We start from the raw sequence: 19,553 nt of genomic DNA, 5'->3' as shown, positions 1-19,553 counted from the left end.
CTCCTCTGATGGTTTGGAAAAGCACAGAGGTTTGAAACACAGATGCGCGACTTCATGTCTTAAATTGTACTGTGTTACACGGGCGATACAGCTTTGGGGTCTAAAATAGCAGAGCAGAAAATCTGTCATCAAAATGTCTGTGAAATGCTGAAGCTTCCTGGCCCAGTTTGAGGGGGAAAAAAAAAGAAAAAAAAATCCCACTACCCTAAGACAGCTAAATTAAAATCACTACCTAACAGCAGGTAAGCTTGTTGCCTTCATCCATATTTCCAAAGCCCCTTACTAATGGATAGTAAATTGAAAGTTATATCTCTAGCCCTTTATAAAGAAAGCATCTCGCTAATACTGTAATCATTCTGCAGCCTAACAACAGAGGAAATCATGCCATAACAAATACCCTGTTACTAATGGCAACATTGATTTCTGCAATCAGCCATTAAGTCTAGAAAATGAAAGACAGTTTGAGGCACCTCAAGGCACTGCATTGCCCACTGTTAAAGATGTGGCAACACCCTGGTGAGGGTCATTTTTTAAGTTTTTTTTTCCCCTTTTCTTTTTTTTTCCCTTCTTAGTTTCGATAAATATTTCAGTATTGGAGGCAATTCACTGCTACACTTATTAAGTAGATGCCAGCTTAGTTGTGTTGTTCTTGTCATGCATCAGTATTCCCTTCTTCTAGGACAAAATTAGTATTAAAATAAAGTGTGAGTCCGCTGGCTTATTATGAACCAGTAAAGAATTGTTAAGACACATAAATCTGCACTGCACATTCCAGAGATTCCGATAGCACTTAATGCCGCTGCTTAAACACCCATGAAACACACTGTCTACTCCTGGAGTCCTAGCCTCGTTTGCAATTCACTTCTGCTGAGACACTCTGGAAGCATCTGAGGAGGACTGCAGCACCACGGAGGGCTAGGCCACGTTGCCTGGAGTGACCACCGCCCAGAACTTGCAAGGCAAGGGTTCTCCAGTGTCACTGCCTGCTGGCGAGCGCTGAGGTGGATCTTTGTGCAGGAAGGCAGCAAAGTGCCAGGCGTCCCATTGTCAGGACGGATTACTTCCGGCTTCCTGTGAGGAGGTCCCCTCTCCTGGAGAGTGTCATCTCATGGTGTTTGGGTTGGGGACCTCTCTGGGGCAGAAAGCAGAGCACCAACTGGCTTTCCTAACTTTTTGGAGTGACGTGGAGTTAACACTGACAGATTTTCATCCGTCTCCCAGCCCCGCTGAAATGAAAAGGTCTCAGCAGAATATTCCGACACCAAATGTTCGGCTCTATTAATGACGTGTTTACCGTGTTTTTCTCACCTTCTGGCCAAGTGATAGCCTCATGCTATTCCTATCTCTGTTGTTTCCAAATCTCTATACTCTGTTGAAAGAAGTCCGTTTTGCTTAAAAGAACCAACTGGGCTTAGGACTCAAAGGAGAATTATACTTGACTCACTTTTATTTCCCTCATTGAAATATCGTACAGTTGTGAATACTGATTCTTTCATTTCTGGTTGACTTCTTTGTTTTCTTCATATTCAAATTAGACCCTTTCATAATTTTCTGACTAAGTAGGAAAATTGATGGCTTACCAATATGCAGCCTAAATCAGTCGCACGCCTGGGCCATTCAAGTTTTCCTGGGATTAGGACCCTTAACCAAATCGGGTTAGTCTTCCCTCTTATTTCTAACAGTCTGATTTGTATAAAGTGTGATTAAAATAAGCATTTAAATAAAAATCTTGACACAATAGGTATTTTATTATTACCTGTTAGAGAGAAACCTGCAAGGTGAAGGGGAGAAAAAAATCTTTAAGCCCTTAAGTAAAGAAAGAAGTACTTATTAAGGCTTCTATTAAGAAATAACTGCAAAAACACAGTTTTACAAATTTCTCAGACTGCATAACAATGTCGCAAAACTTAATTTGCATCACTTGATTCTTTTTTTTGTTGAAAACTGGGTCAGTAGGGCCTGAGAAACTATTTTTTCAGATCTTAACCAATGAATTCTTCTTTATAAATCGCTGCTCTTAACATGATAGTAGTTCTGAATTCATCATAAAAAACCTTTTTACAGAGAGCCTCTTAGAACAGATCTCCAGAAGAAGGCTTACAATGAGTGGCAGAGACGTCCTTTGTTATCAGATGTAATTCTTTGCAAAGGAGGATTGGAACGGAGTGGCTGTTTAAAAATGTCTTGCTCAGACCGAGACGAAGAAGGGGTCAAGTTTGCAATCAAACAGTTATTGCCGAGATGGGCGACTGTCACTGGCTAGGCTAATGTGGGATGCAGCTGTTTGTTATGTGAGCAAAAGAATGTTTGAATCAGTGAACATGTGAAAATGATTCCAGTGAACCAGAAAATGTGTTTGTTCTTTGGCTCTCCAAACTGCTGAGAACCAAGCTTAAGATCAACTGCAAAAACTAGGACCTTTGACAAATTGAGAGGTCATATTTTCTAACAGAAAATGGACAAAACTAGTCACACAGATCACTTCCCCATCTTTCCCCTTTGTTTTATTTGTTGTTGTTGTTGTTGATTTGTCTTACCACTAATTTTACACCATAGTAGATGTCATTTCTGCCTCCGTGTACAATGCAAAGGGAGACTCTTTGGAAAGCAGCGGCTTAAAAATTTTACTCTTTTTATGACATTTAGAAAGCGGGGCGGGTGTTTTGATGCTCCCTCATTTCTGGCTCGCGTGCAAACTCTCTGACGACATTAATCTCTGTATCTTTCCCTAAAATCTCGTCTAAGGCTGTGCTCCGATTCTAGCCTTATCCTGAGTCAGAAGACAACCAAAGTTCTGTTTCTTTAGATTTTGCTTTGGAAATCACGCTCAGAATAATTAAAACTTAATGTACTAAGAAACGATACTGTTCATTATATCCAACAGGGTGGTTACCTTCTGCGTTCCCCATAATTTTGGAGAGGGGCTAATTGAAGTGTTGATGGTGGGAAAGGGGTAATTGAATGCGTTGACCCTCTGTTCATTAAATAAAGTCGGCTAAGTTACGTGATCAATGGAAAGCCAGGCAGGAAGAGATGCAAAGATGAAAATATTGTTAACCCCTACTGCTTCTGGTATGGTATTTTGTGATGGACGAGGATTATTTGATCAGCTGGCCTGGAAGCCTTGCGGGCTCTTCTTTTGTTGCCCGAGCCGCATTCCTGAAATGCTGGGTCTCCATCCTGTGCTGGCCCATTGACCACAGCATCAAAGGCCTTTATCCAGGGCTCCCCTGCATTTACATCGGGTGTATAGTGATATGATAGATTTTCTTTCTTTTCCACCTCTTTTTCTCATGTGGCTCCTCCTCCCTGCCCCCATTCATGATAACCCCTGCCTGCTCCACACAAACAAATCTGGGCACTCGAAAGAAGGGAAAAAAAGAAAAAGAAAAAAATTTAAGTCTGAGGATTAAGATCTTCAAATTTTTTTTTTTTTTTTTTTGCTTGTGCATTCCAATTGTTCTTAAAATATTTGGCAATGTCAATTAGTAACTGAGCAGAGTTAGCTGATGAACACAATTTTCCAGTAGACTGAGCACCCTATTGTTGCCGAGCGAACAGCAGATTTCTGAGGTCATTATCATTCGCTGGTTGCTTGGCCCAGCTGCTTCCTGCTGCAAAAGCCAAACTTTATACTGGAGCTCGGGGATGGCAGGCAGCAACAGGGGGCTGGGAGAGGAGAGGGGGGCTGGCTGCAGAGCGAAGACAGTCATTATCAGCAGAGGAAACAGAAAGTAAAAGTTTCCAGGCGATTCCAGGAAAACTGCCCTATATCAGGCTTCTCCCTCCCATTCCTCTCCCAGCACCTTCCACCTCCAGGCAGGGAATTAAAAGGACCAGGGGACACCCCCTGGGCATTGTGGCCACTAATCTCTTTGCTGAGCAGAACTTTGGAAAACAATAATCCCATTTACAAATTTGCTTAAAAATTGTTAACCCAATCTAAGGCATGTGAGCGATTTCTTCGTTGATAGACTCCTTCATTTTTATTAAAAGCGGAAAAAAGAAAAAGTTATTTTTTAAAGGATGAAATTAGTAAACTTGGGGATGACAAACAGGGATTATGATTTCATTTTCCAGAGGGACCTTTGGAGCAGATACTAGTCTGAAATTCCTTATAAAATCAAATTTAGCGTGGAAGGCTCCCCCTGCCCACCCCAGCTTCTCTCTTTTCCTGCCTCCTCTCTCTCCCTCCCCCACCCTTTAATTTGGGAGCTGGTTCAGTGAGATGAAAAGCTGCACTTTTTTAAAGCTCAGCTGTTAAAACCGAGTGCCATATGCAGCTTTTCCGTCCCGACGTGGAAGAGTGTGCAGGCGGCCGCCGTGTTTGTGGAGATTTACGGAGGCTCGGCTGTGTGTGCCGAAGCCATGCCCAGGCAGATGCTGGTGGGCCCTGCCTCCCGGGAGCTGGCCCAGCCTGGGTAGTAGGCTGGCCAGACTGCTGTCCGACGGGGCAGAGGTCAGGGGTCCAGTGAGCTCCCTCTGCTCTCCCGCCTTTCTGCTGGGACTGGAGGTGGTCCACCCACTTGGCATGGTGCTGGAGCTGGGAACAGGAGCCCTCAGATACTGGTTCACCTCGCCCTTCTCCTGTGAGGGGGCCAGACGCCTGACAGCAGCTCCTTTTTATAAACTTCCGATCACTCTGTGCCCTTTGATTGTCTTGTGCCTGGGAAGGCTCAGTACCACTCTGGGGCCCCGGCTGCCTCTTTCACCCCTTTGCGTGGAGCTATAAATCCCACTTCCACAGGGCTGCCCGACGACGCTGTCACTTAGCATTTCAGAAAGAGAGAAATCATACTGGCTCTAAAAGTCTTCAGATAGGAAGTGTGATATAAAAGATGTCTGACACGAGATCCCAGAAGCAAAGCCTCTTTCCTCTTCGTTCCCAAGGATTCCCAGATTCCCAGGACATCGTCTTCTGGCCACGGGGTTGAATCCTACCACAGGCTCACTGGAGCCCTGCCCTTTTTAGCTGCCCCGCCTCACTCTGCCCACCTTCGTGTCCCCCTCCTGTACTCCTAGGGATGCTGTGCTCCTGCCTGAGAACTCAGGGAGCCCCGCGCGTCCATGGTGCTGTGCTCCTTCTGTATGCATGTGAATACAAGGAACAAACGTTCATTTAAATCTAAATTTAATGGTAATAAGAAAAACACAGATTAGCTAAGGACAGGTTACAATGAGGCAAAGAATTAAGCAGTCAGTGTTCAAAACAGAGTGTGAAGCATTAGGTGCGTGATTGCTGCTAGCTGGAATGGGAGGTTCGAGCTCAGGTTGGCCGCCACCTTGGAATTAGAGGTTTGCTTTGCAAATGGCCACAACGTGGCCTCTGCTTGTTGGTCCAAAGCTTGTGTCATGAGCTGCCTGGAGCCACCTTTCACCCACCCACTCTCTTGCTATTCCTTCTCAGGTACCTGGGAACGTAGGCCCAACGTGTCAGCACTGCCAGCAGCCTCTCTTACAGAGCGGGGACAGTCTCTGTTTGGGGAGCACCTTGGGGTCCTCCTGTTCACCGGATCCCTTCACCACTGGGCTCTTGTGCCTTCGAACCCCTTCACTGGCATGAAGCTTTGTGCCTGTTAGGAGACGTGCGCTCCTGAGCGGGTAAAGCAGGGAGTCTTCCTTGCTTTCCACCTCAGCCAGTGCCTGGCTCTGCCCTCCTCTAGAGGAGGTTTTGGGAGGTAGAGGGTGGAGACAGGTACAGGCTTCAATAAACCTCCTGTTTCACTGGCCCTCAGGATTCCCCTGGATTCTGGAGGAAGCCTCTGGGATATTTGGGATGTTGAGGTGGAGCATGGAGGGAGACTGGGAGAGACCCATGCTGGGAGCACTTGGTAGTGCTCTGAGCATGTGAGGTCGGAAGAGAAGTGAGCCTTAACTCCCATAACTGTCAGGCTGTTTTGGAGCGTTGATAGTAGGGGTGGAGAAACACCTGCAGAGATCAGGAGATTGGATTTGTGCAAACGTCCCAAATTCGTGATGATTGGGCTGGAACCTTTGCCATCTGCGACCCTTGGGCCTGCTTGCTGCCCTTCTGGGTTCCTCACCTCCCTCTCCTCTGTTGGCATCTGACAGCTCATCCCCCACCCGTGTGGACCGGGCTGGCGTGTAGAGGAGGGGCAGTGAGGCTCACAAACGCAGAGGAAAGGGGGCTCTCCAGCAGGGTGCAGGGCAGGTGGTGGGGACTCTCTGTTCTCTCCAGGAAGCAAGCATCACAGCAGCTGAGAAGAGCCGTGGGTCCCCCTTGCCTTTTCCTGGCAGGACGGGGCGACGGCAACATTTACTTAAGCTGTGGAGTTTGGCACTGCTGCCGCCAGGCGCCATCTGGAAACCCCTTTTCGGAAAGCTGTGGTCCCTTGCAAAGGAGCTCAGGGGAGCAGGTCTTGGGCAGAGTTTGGGGCCTTTTTTCTTGGGCAGAACCTGAGCAGCGAGGCACCTGAGTAGGGCTTGGGGGTCCCCTAGGAGCTGGGTAGCTGAAGCAGATCTTCCTTGCTGTGCACGTGGTTTTTCACTCTGTTGGGCCCCTCCACTGAATTCTGAGCCAGATCTGCTGTAGCATTTCTTTGTCAGGAGTGCACTCAATTTCCTGGGGCTGTATTTCCATTTATTTATCTTGTATTGCATTTTGCTTACTGTTTTCACCTAAGTCCTGGTATGCTGTGGGTGCAAACGTGTGGAGCCAGCCAGGACAGTCCTGGTTAGTTACCCAGACATCTCTGTAATAATGGAGCTTGTTAATACAATCTAAGAGGTGAATACTGTGCCTCTAACATGTGCTGGGAAGGCAGAATGGGGAACTGGGGGGCTTGGCTTGTGACAGACAGGGCCGAGCTAAGCACGGAGATTTGCTGCCATCCTCTCCTTGATCCACATCTTCAAAACAGGCTGCAGAACTCCAAAACAGTGCATGTCTGAACACTCCCTCTGGCTCCCTGATGGGTGGCCCAGGGCACAAAGGGAGCTGTGCTGTTTGTAGAGGTGGTGGTGGGTGGAATTCGTGTGCCTGGCTCTGTTTTCTTTTCCTACCAAGGGAAGGTTGTCCAGGGCCTGGCTGCTTGTGGGACCCACGTCTTCATTGCTGTCAGCACTGGGGTTTTGTGTGACATGTGGCATGTGTCTGCGGGCTGTGGGAGGCACAGGACAAGCTGACTCCCTGGCAGGGCCGGCCATCCTCTCGGGGATGCCCAGCCAGGTACTGGCAGAAGGAAGTGGGTGGTGGGTGGGTTGGCTTTTGATGTCTCGTCACTTGCTTTTAAGGGGTGGGGTCATGTTTCAGCTTTTGCTGGGAGCAGGGCACACCTTGGGGTGACCATGATGTTTTACTCTGGGCCTTGGGTGCCGGGGACGCCAGAGAGGGTCCATTCTCTCCCCTGGGGAGGCATCTTGCTGGGCTGGGACTTAGGTGGACACCAGTTTCTTTCCTCTGGTTTGACCTCAGTTCCAAAGCCATCTGATGTATGATGAGACAGGTCCCCTTCATGGCACTCTCATTTCTTCATTAAAGTAATGTCCCAAAACTCTTAGCTCAGTGGTTGTCATCATAGTTTTTAGACACCGTCGGTTGTCTTCAATCATCTTGAGAGGCATTTTGGAAAATTTCCAACTTGCTTATGTTTAGTTCAACGTAAAATGCGTGCAGTGGTTGTTTCCTTGAAGACCAAGACAGATACATGCTTCTCTTTATTGCTAAATATATTTTGTTAAATTTGTTGCTAAAATAGGTGTTTTAGGTTCTTTTGTTTTTTAAAGTAATTTGCCTTTAAAAATTGAAGTGATCCTTCAGCAAAGCTGCTGTGTGACATAAAATAATCCCCGTGTAGGAGAGCATTGGAAGCATTCATCTGTTCCCAAATGGGGCCTGACTCCCTCTGAAATGTCCTGCTGGAGTGACCTTCACACCCCAGCCACTTGGTCTCTTCCTAGAGGGCCATTTACTGACTTTTTTGTTGATATTTTCATTGTTTAATGACATTATTACTTTTTTCTTACTATAAATTAATTCTTGTTTATCCTAGACATTGAGAAAATATAGATACATACAAATAAAATAATTGAAAAATATATGTGCCCTTACCACTCAGAGATAACAACCGCAAACATTTTAGTCCATTCTTTCCCAGTCCTTTTTGTGCACTGAAAGATGTATTTCACAAAAAAGCGATTACATTACAGACTTCTATATGATCCAGCTTTTACTTAAATATATGTCACATATTTTTTGCAGTTGAATATTCAACACAGAGATCAACTAACTCTTTCTGTAAAGGTCCAAATAACAAATAATTTAGGTGTTGTAGGCCATGCGGGCTCTTTTGTAACTATTCAATTCTGTCATAAATTAAAGTGCTTGATGGTTTCCAATAAAACTTTATTTACAAAACCAGGTGACAGAAGGATTTGGCCCGTGGGCTGTCCTTTGTGCACTCCTGTTCTACAGTAATAGCTATACTTTTATAAATGCTTCATACAAGTACTATGTTCCCTGTGTCCGGAAGTGGACCTCCTCACAATGGAATCTCAAGTCACAGGATGGCAGCCCGCAGGCTGCAGCTGTGTATTACCCAGCAGGGTGCCGTGTCTTGAGGCCATTTCTTCCAGTACTGGAGATGTTACTGAGAAAGTTCCTCCCAAGGTAATACTGAAATCTGTCTCCTTCAAGCCAGGTAGTTCCCTGTCACCAAGCAACTCTCATTTGCTTGACTCATTTGTTCTTTCATAAATTCATTTGTTTGTTGGTTTGTTCATTAATTCATTTGTTCATTCAAGGGCAAATACTTACTAAGTAGGTTATGAACACCAAGCCCTGTGCTAGGCGCTGGGGATGCAAGGGTGAGTATGGACAGGTCATAATGTCCAGAGGCCCTGAGCCTGGCAGCCAGCAAATCCTAATCAGAGAGGGGTAGGTGCGTGGGAGGGCTGCCCCATGCACCTACCCCTTGATGCCCAAGTGCCTGGAGGAGACCCACGTGCCTTGGTACCCACATTTGTTCCCAAGGGACCTGAAACGGTGGCAGAATCACCCCAGTCACCTCAGTAGCTCCTGTGGTAGGTAACTCTTTCCCTTTCTAGAACCTGGCCAATCCAGTGACTTCCAGGGAGGCACTCCCAGCTCAGCCACTGTGACTGGCCGTCCTCTCTCCCTGGATGTGAGCGGCAGTTTTCTTGCTGTTGAAAAGGCCCTGGCAGAGAATCCAGCCACTGTTTTTGAGGAGGGCCCCTCAGGCCAAGAAGGGAGCCAGATGGGAGCTTGTGGAGGACTCGCGGCTTTGTGGCTGGTGTGTCCCAGCAGCCGGTCACTTGATACGGGCGGTGGGGTGGAGGGCTGCCCTGAAGGGGGCAGCAGGAAGAGTCAGGGTGAGCTCCACACCAGGGAGCGAGGGGTAGGCTCCTCGCTCCAGCTCACCTGCCCCTGACCACCGTGTGGTTCATGGGCAGAAGGAGGTCATGAGTCAGGTATCAGGTAGAGTGTGGGTTCTTGTTGGGACCCTGCAGGTCGAGCCTGTGAGAGTTTGTCAGACTCACACTGGGAAAGATACTCTCTGCATTTTATCAAGCTGACCTGACTTCGGAATCATCCATAGCTGTCCGCACAGAGGACCAGGTGAGTCATCTGGGGGGGCTGTACCACCTCATATGTCCAGCGTCAGTAGGGGTTGGGCCCTACGGAGAGCGCCATTTTTCTTTTGGGGTGGTGGATCATGAACTAAATACAGACCCACTATGAGAATGAGTGGAAACAATTTCTTCTGGTACACATCAGACCTCAATTGCCCTTTATTTTCTGTGAATTAAAAGGTCATAAGCCTGGCTATTAACCCAGAGACAAATGCATTTTCTAATGTTTAAGAAACGACTCCTAGAAGAGCACAGACTTCAGCCAGAGCTTGGCCCCCGCTACAGGCAGGCTTTGCCCAGCCTGCTGGGCTATTCAGGCAGCTCGCTCCCCTCCCTGGGGCCTGGGCGTTCTCCTCCTCATGGGGGAGAGGGGGTGGGGAAGTCTAGAAGGCTCTGAGACCCCTTTCATCTTGTTTTTCCCCTCCTCTCCCCTCCCTTCCCAATGTTTCCATGGCCCGTGGGTAACTTTCAAGGTTCTCATCCACTGAGCAGAGAACTAGGGTTTACGGAGTTTGAGAATTTGGGAGTTTCTTGTTAATGTCTGTGTTTGAGCCTTGAGCAGGTAATGAGGCCCTGACATCTCTGAAGGGTCCCGTGTGCCCGGTGGATGGTGGGGCTGGCAAGACCCTCGTAGCTCCTTTCCTCCGGGCGCCTTCCCACCCGCTGTCCCTGGGTGAGGCCTCCGTGCCCTGGAGGAAGGGTCCTGCCGCTAGGGGGCGCCTCCAGGGCCCCTTACTCAGTGCGGCTGGAGGTTTGCTCTTCCCCTCCTGGGGGCAGACCTCACAGGGCTGTGGGAGAGCGTGGTGGTCATGGGGAGGGCTCCAGTGCTGGCCCTCAGGAGCTGTGTGACCCAGCAAGGGCTCCTTAGCCTCTCTGTGCTTCTGTGTCTCAGAGCCTGGAGTCTGGCAGAGGAGAGGGTGTCAGACACATCAACTATATGGAGGAGAGGCTGTATTGAGTCACAAAGCTAGGAAGTGATGGAGCTGAGAATCGAACCCGTGTCTGTCTGACCTCTTGCTTCTTAGTTCCACTGTCGGGTCACGCTGGGGATAGGGTGCACGCTGCTGAAGGCAGAAGCCTTGCTTGCCAGCTCCGCTCCATACTGGCCGACGAGAGCTTGACCCTCACACACAGTGGGAAGCTCAGATGAGTACCCCTTCCTTCTCTTTGTATCTTTCCAGAAAAGAATCAAGGAAGGGGATGGCCCGGTGCTTGCTCAGCTCTGCTGAGGATCGGCTGGGACCCAGCCAGAGTGCCACGCTTAGACTTAAAGTGACTGCCCAAAGCTGTGGTTGCAGGGATCCCCCAACCCCTACTCAAGGTCACATGTAGAGCAAGTCACCAGCATCCTGTGGCTGTTTCCCTGGGTGCCCCTGGAGGCCCAAGGCTGAGAGGATGGGCCCCTGGAGCATGGTCTGGTGACTTGGGGGACCGGCTGTCTTCCTGTGCAGCCTGCCTGAGTCTCAGTTTCTGCGTCCCTCCCAACTCCATCACACTCGCCAGCCCGTTTCCGTTTCCCTGCTCTCTTTTCCAGGCTGGTGGTGGAAGGGGGTCTGGATGTGGGTGGTGGGCCGGAGAATGGGGTGGGGGGCAGAGGCTCGGGGCTGGCACAGCCAGGACTGTCTAGTGGATGCGTGCTCTCAGCTCTCCCCACCCACCAACTCTTTCTGGAGAAGAGAGGGATCCCCCATGGGTAGAGGAAGAGAAAGAGAGGAGGGCCTCTGCTCTTCCTCCCTGGTCAGCACCGTCCTCCGAGGTGTAAATTAGGAGGCAGCGCTGTCATCTGGGAAGCCTTCCAGAGGAGGGGCTGTGGGTTCTTTGTTGTTGTTCCTGGTAGCACTAAAAACTGAACCAGGCAGCCACGTCACACTGGCAGTGCCAAGCGGATGTTCTGGGCTGTCACGCTGCCCTGGACCTACCTAGGGTAGCCCCAGGGAGGACCCAGCTCAGCTGAGTCTGCTGTTGTGGGTGTAGGGGAATTAGTGGGTTCAAATTGCCCATAGCTTCTGGGAATAGAGCATCCAGCACACAGTTGTGACTCTGTGTGTCTGGAGGCTGGTGTGTGTCTGAACATTTGTTGTCTGCGTTGGGATGTGTGAGCATGGTCATGTTGTCCTGGGCTGGTGTTGCTGTGTGCGTATTTGTCAGATGGTTTAATTTTTGGGATGTAGTTGCTGAGGGTGGATGTGTTGCTCTGTGCTTGTGTGTGTGTGTGTGTGTGTGCGCGCGCGCTTGTGCATGGTGGGTGTGTCTTGGACTGTGGATGTACTGGGATGGAAGTGGATGTGCATTCACTGGGTATGTGTGTTGGTGTGTGTACAGGTAGGTTGGGATGTGAAAGTCAGTACATGTGTGGGAGTATGGTGCCACTAGGGTATGGCATTAGGGTATGCAAATATGTTGATGTGGCTGTGTGGTTTGGGAGTGCATATTTGTGTGTTGACACATGCTAGTAGAGAGGAGTGTGTTGAGATGTCTATAATGGTGTGTGGTGTGGGTGTTGGTATAGGTGTCAGGCGTGTGTTGTGTGGTTGAGTGTGTTGGGGAACCACATCGGTGTGTGTTGGTGCATTGATGCCTGTGTTAGTAGAGATGTGTGTGCTGCCTGTGCTGGTGTGGGTGTTGGGGTGTGTGTTGTGTAGCTAGGATGTGTGTGGTTGGTCGCTTACTGTGAGACTGGCCTCCTTGAAGCACTGCAGGAAGAGAATCTGGTCTGAGCCCAGCCCTGCCCCTTCATTGTTGTTGTTGTTTAGTTGCTTCAGTTGTGTCTGACCCCATGGACTGTAGCCCGCCTGGCTCCTCTGTCCATGGGACTTCCCAGGCAAGAATACTGGAGCGGGTTGTCATTTCCTTTTCCAGGGAATCTTCCCGATCCAGGGATTGAACTCAGGTCAACCTGAGTCTCCTGCATTAGCAGGCAGATTCTTTACCGCTGAGTCACCAGGGAAGCCCGGCCCTGCCCCTTAGAGCACTGCTAATGTGGTCTCTCCCTGTTGCCGCCTCAGCCTCAGGCAGAAGCTCTGGCTCCTGGGATGTGAGTTTTGGCAAATGCAGGGGCCCTGTCTTCCAGCATCTCACAGCCAAGCCCTCTGTGGCCTCAAGCTCTCCTGGAAGAAGTTGGGGCTTGAGGGTGGGCGTCCTTCCCGGGAACCTCTGTTCTGAGCTCAGCCAGCATGTGCCCTGAGTGGGTCCAAGAGTCTATGAAGACTGGATCGTGCTGTCCTCGGGGCGTCCTCCTCATGGTCCCCTGTGCAGGGTATGGGATATAGCAGATGTTTGGGGATCTTGTCGACTTGCACTGAATGAAATGAAAATGTGCTCTCCTGGTACAAAGGGCATTTGCACAGGAGCCAGCCAGGACTCAGGTCTGCCCACCACTCCCCCTCTAGGTGCCAGATCACCTGAAATCACAGCGCAGAGCCTGCACCACAGACCTGCAGTGGCTCTGTGAACTGGCCAGGTCTCCGTCTGCCAGGAACGGGAGAAGCCAAGGGCATAACGAGTCTGGGGGTCAGAGGGTTGCCCAAGGCATGTGAATGCCACACTGGGAGCAAGTCCTCTTGGGGAGGCACTTGGCCTGCCCTCAGCACCCAGAGGACTCCCTCTCTGGGGAAGTGGCAACCTGGACTCCAGGTCCACCTCCTCCTCCCCGGATGACCATCCTCCACGAGCCTCAGAGCAACCGTCTCTCCTTCCCCCTTGCAGGGTGTTCTTGGATGCAATAGCAGCCTCACTGACAGTGTGCCTGCTGAGGGCCAGGGCAGTGGGGTAGGGATGTTGCTATGGGCACTGCATCCTCTGTCCGCACACTGTTTAAAGGCTTCAGCTGTGTCACCACCAGCTTGAAAAGTGATCTTGCAGGCACTCTGGAGTTTAGTTGCCACATTCTAGTTTTAAGGCTACTGTGGATGATCTGGGTGCAGGTCTGGAGGCTTGGAGGTGAGCCTTACTGAACTCATCACAGGTAGGGTCTTCAGAATGGTGCCCCAGAGAAGCAGCCGGCATTGAGGGGTGTCAGTCTGGTCAGAGGCTGAGGGCCAGAAGGACACTGGGCCCTTGGGGAGCTCAGGAGCCACAGGGCATGGGACTCTCCTTTTCCTGAAATTTAAAATAATCTGCTAGTAGCCATTTCATAAAGTCAGAAAGAAAAACTGTCTTGGGACAGCATGTGTCAGGGCAGCCATGGATCTGATGAAACTTTCCCTGGAAATCACATGGAGCAGAGACCATGTGTCAGGTACACTCAGCTGCGACTGGAAGCCTGTGAAGCCAGTGCTTTGGGGTCAGATGCCCCTGTTTGGTTAGTGGTGGAGGCAATGCTAGCATCTCCAAGGTATGAGCCCCCGTGAAGGACGGTGCAAGGCTCCTGGAGGCTCTGGGGAAGGGAGCTGGGAGTGGTGGAGAGGAGGGCGCCCGTGAGGGAGGGGCAGATGCCACCGTGGGCTTCTCCTTAGGGAAAGCAGGGCTCATGGAGGCTGGCCGCCAGTGCCCAAGGCTGTGCTCCTCAGGGGACTGGATGGAACATACCTGAACCCCTAAGGGCAGGCACTGTGGGGATGTAGCTTCCTGGGAGAGGGGGAATGCTGGGATGCTGGGGTGAGTGGGAATGGTGCCTCTGGGGTGCACAGCCAGCCTGCATCCCTTCCGTGCTCAGAACCCTGCGGCGACTTTCCATCTTGCGGGGAATAAAATTCTTGGTCTCAAGGCCTGAAATCTCCCCCCACCCCTCTGCTCTCTGCCCTCCTCTCTGACCAGCCCCTTGGTGGCCTTTGTGTTGTCTGTGGTCTCTGGGATGGGCTCTGGACACAGACTCTCACTGGCCGGGGTCATCCCATCATGCAGTGTGTGTTAATTGCTCAGTGGTGTCCCACTCTTTGCGACCCCGTGGACTGTAGCCTGCCAGGCTCCTCTGTCCATGGAATTCTCCGGGCAAGAATAATGGAGTGGGTAGCTATCCCCTTCTTCAGGGGATTTTCCTGATCCAGAGGTTGAACCTGGGTCTCCTGCCTTGCAGGCGGATTCTGTACCATCTGAGCCACCAGGGAACCCCCATCATGAAGACCTCACCCCAAAAAGCACTTCGCCTGGTGGCCTTCCCGTGAGTCCAGCTATGAACTATCCCCTCACAGCCCCTTGCTGGAAGCAGTACCCTGTTATATCACCTTTGGGAAACATCACGGTCTGTGTGCTGATCTATGTACGTGTGACTTGTCGTGTGCACTACCGTGCTTTCTTGTGGCTTTGTTTACTCCCCGGGTGAGCGCCCTGACAGCAGGGACTCTGGTTCGCTGCTATGTCACCAGCGCCCACAGCAGTGCCCCCCACATGGTGGAGGCTCAGTGAGCACGTTTTAAAAGACAGGGTGGTAAAAGGCACATAACACAAAATTCACCACTGTAGCCACTTTCAAGTGTGTGGTTCAGTGGCATTAAATCCATTCATATTTTTGTGCAGCCATCACTACCGTCCATCCACAGAGCTCTTCTCATCTGGCAGAACTGAAACTCTGTACCTGTTCACCAATGGCCCCCTCCCATGCCCCTAGCTTGGCAGTAGCCCTTCTACTCTCTGCCTCTGTGAACTTGATGCTCCGGGGTGCCGGTGGAATCACATGGGGTGTGTCCTCCTGTGATTGGTTTCATCTCTCAACATAATGTCCTTCAGGTTCGTATGTGTGGTAGGAGGTGACCAGATTTCCTCTCCTTATAAGGCTGAAAAATACTCTGTTGCATGGATGTACCACATTTTGTCTACCCACTTATCTGTCACTGGACGGTGTCTCTATTTCCAGAAGTACTTTTGCACATGTGAGTGAAGGCACAGTGTGGTCTGACCCCTGCTGTCCCCTGCCTGAGAGGAGGGTTGTGGCTTTGGATTCGTTAATTCACAGCATCCCAAGTGACTGCTGTTCAGAAGTCAGGGGCCGCTTTCCTCAGCAGGCATGTGTTGGGGTCTGGGCATTTTGGAGGGCAGCTTGGGTCAGACCTTGGGCCTCTGGAAGAGCTGCCATGCACCCCAAGGGGCTGAACCCCTTCCATGGGGGTGAGCCCAGTGTTTGCTGGCGGGCAGGGCAGGTGGAAGGGGAGCTGTGGCCTCCTGGAGTTGATGCTGGGAAGGGAGTGGACACACACACGGCAGCAGCTCCATGGCAAGCTGCCTCAAACCAAGAATGCTGCCTGGTTTTGGTGGAAGCCAGAATTCCAGAAGACAGCCAGTGTTGTCCAGTATGGTTCAGCATTCTCTGCAAAGCTTGTCCTGTGCCCCTTTGGAGTAGAATCCCTGTCTCCCCCTGCGAACACGGCCTGGGTTGATGCTGACAGCAGGGCAAAGATGAGGACGTGGGGATCTGGGGTGGCGTGGGGAAGTGCAGTGACTGACTTGGGGTCTAAGGGAAGGAACAGGGGACAGCCAGGCCGTGGCTGGACCTGTGCCTGGGAAGGGCCTTGACTTATCAATCTGACTGCAGGCAGACTCTCCAACTCAGCAGGAGCCTTGGAACTGCTGCTCGGTCCCTGTATACCCTGTGCCCCCTGGCCCTTGTGAGGTGCTTCAGGACACACATCCCTCCCTCCCCTGCCCAGCGAGTCCTAAACTGGGGTGAGTGTCCATGCTGAGCACAGACCACAGGGCATGACTTGTCTGGGGTTGCCTTGTGTGGTGTGGACCTGACATGGTCCGTAAGGGCTGATGGCTTCTTGGGCTTCTTGCTGGAGGGAGTGGGAGTGGGAAGGGACCAGCAAGACATGGGATGGAGAAGATGGTCTTGGGAGGGAAGGTGGGTGCTGGAGAGAGGCGGGATGCTGTGGGCAGGCAGGGGGTGGAGCAGGGCTCTGGGGGTCCTGACCTGAATTCTGGGCAGGACAGATGCTGAACACTCAGATCTACTGGGGGGCTGAGGACGAGGGTGTGAAGGAGGGGAGGAAGACAAGGATACCTTGGCTTGAAGTTTCAAGGGGATTCAGGCAGAATTTCACTCATTCAGCTCTTAGCTGAGGACGTAGAGAGGCCAGGTGAGGCAGCCTTACACCTGCCCCATAAAGGTGAGGTCTCCGAGGGCCTCCTGGGGTCTTGTTCCTGGGCTGGAGCCTGAGAGGCACAGATACCCATGACAGGGCTACAGGCGGGCTGCCGTGGACTCGCTTCCCGCAGTGAGTGTTACCTCCCGTCCCAGTCTGCTCCGGCTGCCCTCACAGCTTTCCTTTCCATAGACTGGTTTATTCACAGCATCATTGTCTCTCTCACAGTTCTGAGGCTGGAAGTCCAAGATCAGGTGCCAACAGATTCAGTGTCTGATCAGGATGCGGTTCCCATAGTGAAGGTGAGGCATGCTCTGGGTCTCTTAAATAGGGTACCTAATCTCATTCATGTAGCTCCACCCCCATGACCTAGGCATCTCCTGAGACTATCACGTTGGAGCTTAGGATTTCTTTATATGAGTTTAGGGGGACAAAAATCCAGTCTATAGAACTTCCTCACTGATGCCTCCCTCCCCAAAGCAGGAGGCTTTGTTGAACAGGAGGCTCCAGCATGCTGTGAGCTTGCCCAGTGGTTCACAGGTAGAATGTCCTCATGGGAACATGACAGGCCAGTCCACCTAGCACCTCCCCCGCTTGTGGGGTAACCGACAGCCCTTGGCGGATGTAGGCAGGTCCCAAAGGGGGATGAAAAGCAGCCAAGGGCAGGTGTACCCATTCCACACCTGGAGTCCTGCTCCTCTAGGGATGCTCAGCCCTGCTCACAGCTCCCTCACATGGGGATAGGAGAGGGCTGCTCGGGGAACAAGGATGCCGGAGACAGACAGTGGCTGCTCTGGAATTGCAGTGCAGGTTGCAAATGGGATTGAGCAGGTTCTGCTTTTCTCAGACTGTCCCCATCCTGCCCTGAATCTTCCCCACATGTTCTTTACTGCTAGACACACAGTGTTTAGCTGATGGGAAAACAGCCAGAGAATTCAATAGCACCCAGTGGTCCCCAGGGGAGAGATGTAATTCTTAAAATATACTGATCTAGTTAAGGTCACGTTTACGATGTGTTGCCGTTTAGAGCTTCCCTCCACGTCCCCGTCCTGGGTGAGCAGTGGATGAGGGGGTCTGAGGGGGCAGTACAAATCGTGAAGAGGAGGGGGAGAGGTGGTCTGCAACCTGTCCTCCAGTCTCCCTCCTGCTGACCCATTGAAACAACTTCAACTGCACTCTTTCTTTGGGGGCTGGGTAATAAACTTTTTGGGCTTTCCCCATAGCTCAGCTGATGAAGAATCTGCCTACAATGCAGGAGACCCTGGTTCACTTCCTGGGTCAGGAAGATCCCTCTGGAGAAGGGCTAGGCTACCCACTACAGCATTCTTGGGGTTCCCTGGTGGCTCATATGGTAAAGAATCCACCTACAATGCTGGAGTCTTGGGTTTGATCCCTGGGTTGGGATTCCCTGGAGGGGGATGTGGCAATCCACTCTAGTATTCTTGCCTGGAGAATCCCCATGGACAGAGGAGCCTGACAGGCTATAGTCCCCAGGGCTGCAAATAGTTGGAAGCAACTAAGCACAGCACAATAAACTTTTTATTTTAAAATAGTGTTAGATTTATAGAAAAGTTGCAAGGATAACCTAGAAAGTAGGGTTCCTGTGTTCTCCACACTGACTTTCCCCATTGCCAATGTTACTAGGGTCCATTTGTCCCAAGGGATGAACCAATATCTGTCCATTATCATTAGCTGAAGTCCATACTTTATTCGGATTTCCTTAGTTCTTACTTAATGTTTTTATTCTGTGCCCGGATGGCATCAAGATTCCATGTTACGTTTAGGTTTTTTTAATAAACTTTGTTTGGAGCAGTTTTAGGTTCACAACAAAATCGAGTGGAAAATACAGACTTTCCACATACCTCCTGATCCCTACAACTTTCCCCACTGTTGACACTAGTTGTCATGACCCCTTAGGTTCCTCTTGGCCATGAGAACCTCTCAAATTTTCCTTGTTTTTGGTGACTATGACAGTTTTGAGGAGTACTGATCAGGTATTTTATAGACTGTCCTTCAATTTGGATTTGCCTGATGTTTCTCTCAGGGAACTTAGGGCTGGAATTTAGACTGGAATTTAGGGCTCTTGGAAGGAAAGCCCCAGAGGCAAAGTGCCCTCATCACATTATATCAGGGACGCATGCTGTCAGTCTGACTTATTACTGTTGATGTTGACCTTGGCCACCTGGCTGAGGTCTTGTCTGGCGGATTTGGCCCCTATAAAGCCATGCCCCTTTTAAAGGTATCCAGGACCAGCTGCATAACCTACAGGACTCAGTGCAAAATGGAAAGGTAGAGCCCATTATTTAACATCACTAAGAATTTCAAGATTAGGATAGTGGAACATTAAATCCAAGTTTAATTTAACTCCTTCTCGGCACGAGCCCTGCGTGGCCTCTGTGGTCTCCTGCAGGCAGTGCTGTTTGAAGGCCTGTGGGCACAGGAGGAGGAGCCTAACAATGGTGGTCACTTAGCCCCGAGCAGTTGAAGGAGGCAGAGGGCCGGGGAGGGTCAGAAACGCCCAGGGTGGTGTGGGTATCAGGGGGTGGACAGAGCATGTCAGCATATTACAGGTATCTGCGGAGTTTCTGCTGAACCACCTGTGGGGGAACGTCCCAGCTCTGTCTGGCAGAGAGAGGATGGTCAGGGGTGTGCCTGAGATAGCAGTTAGTAGCAAACAGAGCAGCTCCATGATGGTTTTAAAAATATGTTGCTTTTACTTTTTTTTTTTAAACAATTTTCTCAGTGTGCAGAGTAGCACTTTTCCCCTAGAAGATCTTATAATATTTTATTTACAAAACGAAATGCAAAATGATCCTGTTTCTGCCGGGCAAACTAGGGAGCCCCGGTGGAGGGATGCGCCTGGCGAAGGCAGCCCCTCTCCTGGCAGCTCTCTCGTTGGAGAGGGGAGCATGTCTCTCCTCAGGT

The 19,553-nt window shown here is 50.6% G+C and overlaps 1 protein-coding gene across 10 annotated transcripts in view; it reads left to right on the top strand.

The window, feature by feature from the left end:
• The window catches only part of ZNF536 (zinc finger protein 536), a 443,099-nt gene that overhangs the window by 202,500 nt on the left and 221,046 nt on the right, over nt 1-19,553 (top strand). The gene's annotated exons all lie outside the window — the stretch shown is intronic.

The sequence above is a fragment of the Giraffa tippelskirchi genome, chromosome 7 (genome assembly GCF_054371585.1).
Source record: "Giraffa tippelskirchi isolate mGirTip1 chromosome 7, T2T-mGirTip1v1.2.pri, whole genome shotgun sequence".
In the NCBI taxonomy this organism is placed as follows: Eukaryota; Metazoa; Chordata; class Mammalia; order Artiodactyla; family Giraffidae; genus Giraffa; species Giraffa tippelskirchi.
The sequence above is the reverse complement of the archived record's forward strand: the minus strand, read 5'-3'. Positions and strand labels throughout refer to the sequence as shown.